Genomic DNA, 8,010 nt, shown 5'->3' on the forward strand with positions numbered 1-8,010 from the left:
GCCGTGGCGCCGTAGTAGTGGTAGTTGTAATGGTCAGCGTTCATGTAAAATGAAAAAGATACTGCACCTGTCTTTTTTGGTAATAGCTAGACTCGAACGATTCAGAGTAGAATAATAGCAAATGACATTCCAGTTTCAACCTTGCAACGAGAGCTATAAAAGGAGAAAAATAAACAAGCAAGACAAAAGTACGATCCTATTTATGGTTGGAATAGCAAACACACATATACTTCCGGGACTACGTGCACAATTACGCTACAATAGCTCACTGAACTCGGCCTTGAGACTATCAAACGTAATCATAATATAAGCCGAATGAGTAATACCACCTCAGCATCATTTTTACATATACGACAATGCTCTTGTTTAACACGTCGAAGCTGCTACATATAATTGACTTAGAAAATATACTATACATGCCTTTCTCCCGACAGGCTGCGGAGGTTGTGAAAAGAAAAAAAAAATTAAATTTCCTGCTAGGGCTCTCTCAGCGCAGGAAGTTTAATGCGATTGACCGCACCTGCCTTAAACATCTGAAGGCAATAGTCCAATACTGTCAAACTGTTAAATACAATTGAAAAAAAAACACAGTGTGATGTGTTGTAAGATAAGCCACCGACAACTAAGAGAGCGTTCTATTGTTAAATGAATCCCTCTGATGGCTCGTTCGCTTAGGTGGTCTACTTTCTCAGTGTACCACGAACTTGCGGGGCCGATACCTAGCTGACCTCGATACCTGATGAGTGAGGGGACACGACCATGTATGTAGTTTTCTATTTGCACGTAAAGGAATCCGGATAACTGAAAGCCATTCATTTTACAACTTTCTCACTGCAGCTTGCCGGACTGCTGCTAAATCTGTTTACATTGGCCATTGAAGCAATTTCTGAGAGGTAAAACAGTCTTGTCATACTACGCCACAATCAGGAAATCTCACGTTCACTAAAACGCCGATGAGAAACACATGTATTTAGGCGGGCCAGAAATGGACGCTGCTGAGAAAATACGTAAAGCCGAGTCAGGTGCAACGTGAATGCAAAAAAAAAGAAACTGCTACACGGCCTTCGAAACTAAAAAAAAAAATGCTACGTTTATGCTCGTTTCCACACATTAAATTGTATTTTTTTTCTTGTTCGACTTTTATATAAAGCCGATAGCAGATTTTGTGACCATGTGGTATTGATTGAGCTGTGAAATGAGTGATTTTACTCGGCAAAATGGACATGCCACAAACAAATGTTAACAAATTCTGAGTATCAACGCAGAGCTCTCAGCGCATTTTCATTGGTTGACAAACGAAAAGAGGAAAAATGACAAGATCATGATAATAGGAATTGTTCATGTCTCCTATCTGCCCTTTCTGTTAAGAGAAAAAAGTAAATTATCTTTGACTATGTCAGCGAAAGTATCTGCACAAACATTGTCTTTGTCCATCACTGAAGATCGTAACGCAGCTCGAACGACGATGGTGGAGTTGCCTTTTCTTTTTCCGTGCTGGGGTTTTCTTGTACACAGGCGGGGAAATGCTAGCGTTGTAACTTACGTTGTTGGGTTACTTCGATTTCCAATTGTCAATAAAGTGACTACAGATGAAGGAGTACGGCTTCGACTCCGAGACTCTCGTGCCATCCCTCCTGGGGAACAGAAGGCACAGAGCATCCGGTAGCAAGCAGAATTTTAAAACTTCGACACTTTCCATGACCACACAGTAACTAAATACATAGATTCGTGCCTTTGCCTTTCAAAGAACCATGCTTAGGTCACCTGCCACTCATGCTTCTGTGGAAACCAGTAGAAATGAATCGACTTAAAAACGTCCGACAAGTTTGCGTAGCTGCCAGTGGAGCCAACAACGCACCACGTTTCGCCAGCCTTGTTTAGCCAGACTTCATTTCACTGGACATATTCACACAACTAGCCCAACTCTCTGTTCTCTTGAGGATAGTATATTCACGCACAACGTCATCTAAACCTTAGGATTTCCAATTTCCACTCAAACCAACGACAAACAGTGCGCTCAAATGCGCTGGCAATGCGCCGACCGGCGCATTCCGGCGTTTGAGCGATGCGCCGAGAGGCGGCGCCACCCGCACAGCTGTCCGGTCCCTTATACTGGTGAGTAGCTTCTCCCAGCAGTCTAGGGCCACCTCTGGTGAAGGAGGATGAGGGAATGAGGGGCAGGTGAGTAGTGTGTGTAGAAAGCCGCCAGGTTTGCAACAGAGCTTGCAGGAAGAAAACTGGCCAGGAAAGCGGGCGGGGAGAATGATGGGCTATGGGGCTGTGCGCGTTTGTAGCTTGCGCCAATGGGCAGCTTGTGTTATTGTGAGATTCGGGGCAGGGGATGCGTGCCCTATTTTCGCGGTGGTAGGTAAGGGCGTTACGAAAGGACAGCAGGAACTCCCTGGTATCTGAGGAATACTGTTCCTCCCTAGCCTGGAAAGTAAGACCTCGGGCCAGAGAGAGCCTTCTCATTACCGGGAAGGCCCGCATGCGCGGGTGTCCAAGTAAGGGTGAAAGGTTGTTGGGGTTGCCAAAAACGCGAAAGGCGGTAGATTTACGGTACTATGGAACGGCAATGATCGAGACCGAGCGCAGGGCGCATTAACAAGTTGAGCCTTACCCGCGCTGGACTCGAAAGCATCCTACGGCGACTGACGCAGTGTAGTGACATCACCGATGTGTTTCGCATCCTGAACAAATCTCAAACTATTCATGGACGCGCAATTGAACAGTGTACTAAGAAATGCGCAGGAGCAGCAACGAAGATTTCGCCGTTTATAGCTACACTGAAGCAGCCGTTCGCAAGAAGTTTTCGCGGTGAACTATCGCTTTACGAAGTAGCATTGGAATTTAGGCAGCGTTGACAAGTCAATCGTTCATTATAACGTTATTCTTGCTCTTAATATGAGCAAATAGCATGGAAACAACAGCACCAAACAAACGCAGCTAACGCGACGGCAGCAGCCGTAGCAGCTCAGCCGACTCCCTCACCGACTGACGTCCGTTTTCGGAGGTTCAGACGTTCGACAGAAATGCGGTTATGTTCAACATACGTACAGCGGACATCCGTCCGACTATTGTTTGTGGACTGGATCGCGTCTCATGGACGTCCGACGGACAGCTGGAGGCAGACGTTCAGATGTTTACCGGGACTTGCCCGCAGGGCCCGCTATTGTTGTCAAAACTTGCCAATAACGTTTGTGTAAAGCTCAGCAAGCATGTGCCGTGGAAATGTCAGTCACATACTACTGCTCAATGCATTTGTTGTGAGAGTGATGTAGACAACAGGCAGTGCAACAGGTGTTTTAAATTTCCTGTTGTCTGCTTTACTTTAACACAAGAAAACACTGAACAGAAGTGTGCAATTAAAACTTCCATCAAAGAGGCACATATGCTGGCTGAGCTTTAAACAAACGCACCATCTCTGAAAACATGCCAAGTGCATGAGCGTACCAGCATGCAGAGTTGTAAAAACAGCATTTTCGGTTCTTTTTAGGCTATATTGCAAAAGTTGCATAAATAGACTACACTAAAAAAATATCCATGTTAAAGCTGCATGCTAAAATAGTTTGAATGGCATGGTAAAATGCAGGACAACTGGAGTATTAAGAATCTACTTGAATTTTTTTTTTAATATCCTTGGCCATGGCAGCTCTTCCTTTGGGGAGGTGGAGGCGTAAAAAGGTATTTATTTTGGGAACTGGTGAGGAGATGATCGAGTCTTCTGCGGGCGGCCTCCTCAGGCCGGGAGCCGCTACAGTCCCGCGCACTCGCTCCATCAGCTGTTGCTGGTCCTGCATGCCTAAGCTGGACAAAGCAGGTTGAGCTCCTCCTGCAAAATAGAGAAAAATAAAATTCAAGTTATCTGTGCTGAACTTTGATGAGATGTCGCCAAGGGCAGCAGTTTCCCTCAATTGCTTTTTCCAGATGGCACTGTACGTGTGCATCTCCATTCAGAAAGGTCGTATATTACATAGAAATATATAACTGCAGCAAAACCCATACAGAATACCAAAAGATATATACTTAGTTTGACCAGAGCCTGGAACTCAGTATTTTAATGTTTTATGTCTTTTTCAACATGCCCCTCTGACCAAACATAGCATGTTATAAATGTTTGCTACTATACACCCTTAGCAATGCCCAAGACATGGACTGCACATGCCGAGGAAGTAAGCAGAAGAATGTTGTATATTAACATAAAGCACAGCCAGAGCATTGCAGTTTTACACAGGCACGAATTGGTGGCAGAAACCTGCACTTCGAGTGGCTTAAGAGGGAAACTTCTAAAGTCATTGTTCCAGCTCTGAAAAGAAGTGATCAATAATAACAGCATTTAAAATTGTCACCTTTTTATTCCGTAAACTACACAAAGGTTTGCTGGTTTCCATGTACCCTTCCCGAAGGCACTCCTAAGGCGTGTCTGGCGCACATCGACATCGTCATGTAGGCTAGCCAAAGCGTATCCTTAGAGCAGCTATGAAGAAGTAACTATGTTAGTGCAACTGATAATAGGCAAGCCGCAGCACTAGAATAAAGACAGATATTTAACATATGGCTAAATCCCAATGAGGAAGCATGGCCTTCAGCAGCGATTGTGCAGTTTTCATGCTTCTACACAAGTTAAAAGCAAAAATATTTGTTTACCCTCAGTGCTATATTTGAATTTACAATAGCAAGGCTTACAGTTACACAAAACACAAAAAGAAAGCTGACAACTATAATCTCCTGATATATCACCGGCAGTGTGCAGCTGAATGTCAAATAGTTACAGAAATAAGGTTGCATAATTTTGACAACCAGCCGTGCATGCATGTAATGGATTTCTCAACTAAGCACCACAAATCATAAAAAAAATTATAGTCTGCATGGATTCTGCCAGCTGTTCACAAGGAACACTGTAAAGGCGGGGGCAGCTTTAAGGGAGAGGGTAGTAGGCCCGAATGAAATGACCCTGCCCAAAGACGACCCATAATATGCCCTTATGTAATATCGGGGACAAAAGGGTGTGGAGCACACAAACTGCAATCATAGTGCATAACTTTCGCATTGACCAGGAGTCTCGGACCACACTCGTCGATGTGAAAGTTGAACATTAGTTCTTTCATATGTGCTAGAGAAATAAGGTGACAATTCGTTTACATCGCGGTTCTAGTCCAAAATCTCCAGACGTAGAGTCCAGAAACTTTTGACCCCCCCTCCCCCCAGTGTAAGCCACCACTTGAATAAGAGATTAGCAATAAGAAATGTATAAAAGACTTGAGTGCTGTACCACAGCCACAGCTATAAAAATAGTATTGACATTGGAGCACTGACTTGGGGCAGGGTCTTGGGCGATACAAATGCAACAGTCAATGTTTGCTGGGCCTCATTTGAACAAAACAAAGGGGGATATTAGGCTTACTTTAACAAATAGTACTTCATATTTTCTGTGATATCAAGCTTCAGTTAGCATTCAAGATATCGCACAATTTTGTGGAACATTTTGGAGCCCTTTGCTGCTTTCTTGGAGGATTGGACAAAAGAGCTCGCCATCTTCAGAAAGGCATGCAACAAACATTTATATAGGAATGAAAACAACACATTAGATAACGCTACCATGCTTCTAAGTGCAAAGTTTACCCCTCCAAGTCATATATTATGTTTACATCTGTGCACATTAACTAGACAGGAATAATGCAGAGTAAATTAGTATTTCAGTGCCTGGTAACGCTATTATAAGAGGATAAGGCTACAGTTAATAGCATCGTTTTGCTTTTAAACTACAATACCATACTTGTTGCAAGCTTAAAATTCGAAGGTTCACGCCTGTTCCACTTACAGTAATGGAATGCACATCTGACTCACGTTTGCAGAGAAAGAGCAAGCTAGACCCCTTGGTTATTTTTGTCTGGCATTTCTGAGGGTGAAGAATCTGACTTGTCAGCAGCATGCATATGAATAAGGATCCTATGAATTTAAAGTATCTGATTTTCTGAAGTGGCTTTTCTTTGCTGGTCACATGAGGTGCGCCATAATTTATCCAACTTGGCCTAGATACACGCTACGAATAACAGAGCTACAGCATGTACACATTCGACCACTCTTAGGTTGAACACGCTAGTGCTTTGCATGCGCTTTTCGAGATGCCACTGCGTCCATCGCAGCCGAACATCGTAGCGAAGAGGCAGACAGCGTGAATTAGCAGCCTCTAGTCCCTCTACGCATAAGACACTTTCCCTTGATGCGCGTCTGCGCACCATAGAAGATGTGAAGCAGCAGCTACTGGTCCCTCTACACATAAGCCACATTGCCGCGATGCGTCTCTGCGCACCGTAGTAAAGAGGCAGACGACATGAAGCAGCAGCTCATGGTACTTTTACACATGAGCCATTGTACTTCGATGTATAGCTGCACACTATAGCAAATATACAGACGACGTTAGACAGCAGCTCCTGGTTCCTCTACGCATAAGCCACTTTGCATAGATACGTCAACATATAAGCCACTTTGCATAGAGGCAGACAACGTGAAGCTGCAGCTCCTGGGCCCTACACCCACAAGCCACTTAGCTTCGATTCACGTCTGTGCACCGTAGTAAAGAGGCAAAGGACGTTAAGAAGCAGCTCCTGGTCCATCTACACATAAGCCATTTTGCTTCGATGCTTTTCTGTTGCTCTGTTGCAATGTTCTGCAGCAAGCAGCAGCAGCAGCAGCCAGGCGGCCATAGACGTCCAACGGACGTCCGTTTTCGGACGTATGACGGAAATCCGGTAATGTTCGACATACGTACAGCGGACGTCCGTCGAACTATCGTTCGTGGATCCGGATCGCGTCCCACGGACGTCCGACGGACAACCGGAGGCGGACATTCGGACGTTTCCCGGAACTTGCTCGCAGGGCCCGCTATTGGTGTAAGAACTTACCAATAACATTCGTGTAAAGCTCAGCAAGCATGTGTCATGAAAATTTCAATCACGTACTAGTGCTCAATGCCTTTGTCGTGAGTAAAGCAGACAACAGAATATGCAACGAGTGTTGAAGCCTTCCTGTTGTCTGCTTTACTTTAACACAACAAAGCACTGAACAGCAGTCTTCAATTAAAACTTCCATCAAAGAGGCACATAGCTAGCTTAGCTTTACACAAATGCACCATTCCTGAAAACATGCGAAGTGCATAAGCATACCAGCATGCGAGGTTGTAAAAACAGCATTTTCGTTTTTGTAGGCTTTATTGCAAAAACTGCGTTCATAAGTAGTCTACACTAAAAACACATCCATGTTAAAGCTGCATGCAAAAATAGGCGGAACGCCATGGTAAAATGCAGTCCATCAGGAGTATTAAAAATCTACTTGAATAATTTTTTTTTAATTATCCTTGGCTGTGACAGCTCTCCCTTGGGGAGGTGGAGGAGGAAAACGTATTTATAGAAACCTAATATTTGGGAATTAGCGAGGAGATGATCGAGTCCTCTGTGGGCGGCCTCCGCAGGCTGGGATTCCAGGAGCCGCTACTATCCTGCGCATTCGTTCGACCAGCTGTTGCTGCTGTTGCAGGCCCAAGCTGAAAAGAGCAGGTTGGGCTCCTCCTGCAAAGAAGAGAAATTAAATTCAAGTTATATGTGCTGGACTTTGATTAGACATCTCCAAGGGCAACTGCCAGTGAATTGCTTTTTCCAGATGGCACTGTACACGTGCATCTCCATTCAGAACGGTCACATACTAATAGAAAGGTCATATAACTGCAGCAAAACCCATGCAGAATACCAAAAGAAACGAACGTAGTTTGACTAGAATCTGGCATTCAGTATTTTATTGTTTTTATGCCATCTTTTTGACCATGCCACTCTGACCAAACATAGCATGTTATAAATGTTTGCTGCTGTGTGCCCCCAGCAATGACCAAGACATGGAGTGCACATGCAGAGAAACTAAGCATAAAGGATGAAGCACAGCCAGAGCATTGCAGTATTACACAGGTACACATTGTTAGCATAAACCTGTACTTTGAGTGGCTTAACAGGCAAATTT

The sequence above is a fragment of the Amblyomma maculatum genome, chromosome 5 (assembly GCF_055883805.1).
Source record: "Amblyomma maculatum isolate TAMU_Amacu chromosome 5, ASM5588380v1, whole genome shotgun sequence".
NCBI classification, from domain to species: Eukaryota; Metazoa; Arthropoda; class Arachnida; order Ixodida; family Ixodidae; genus Amblyomma; species Amblyomma maculatum.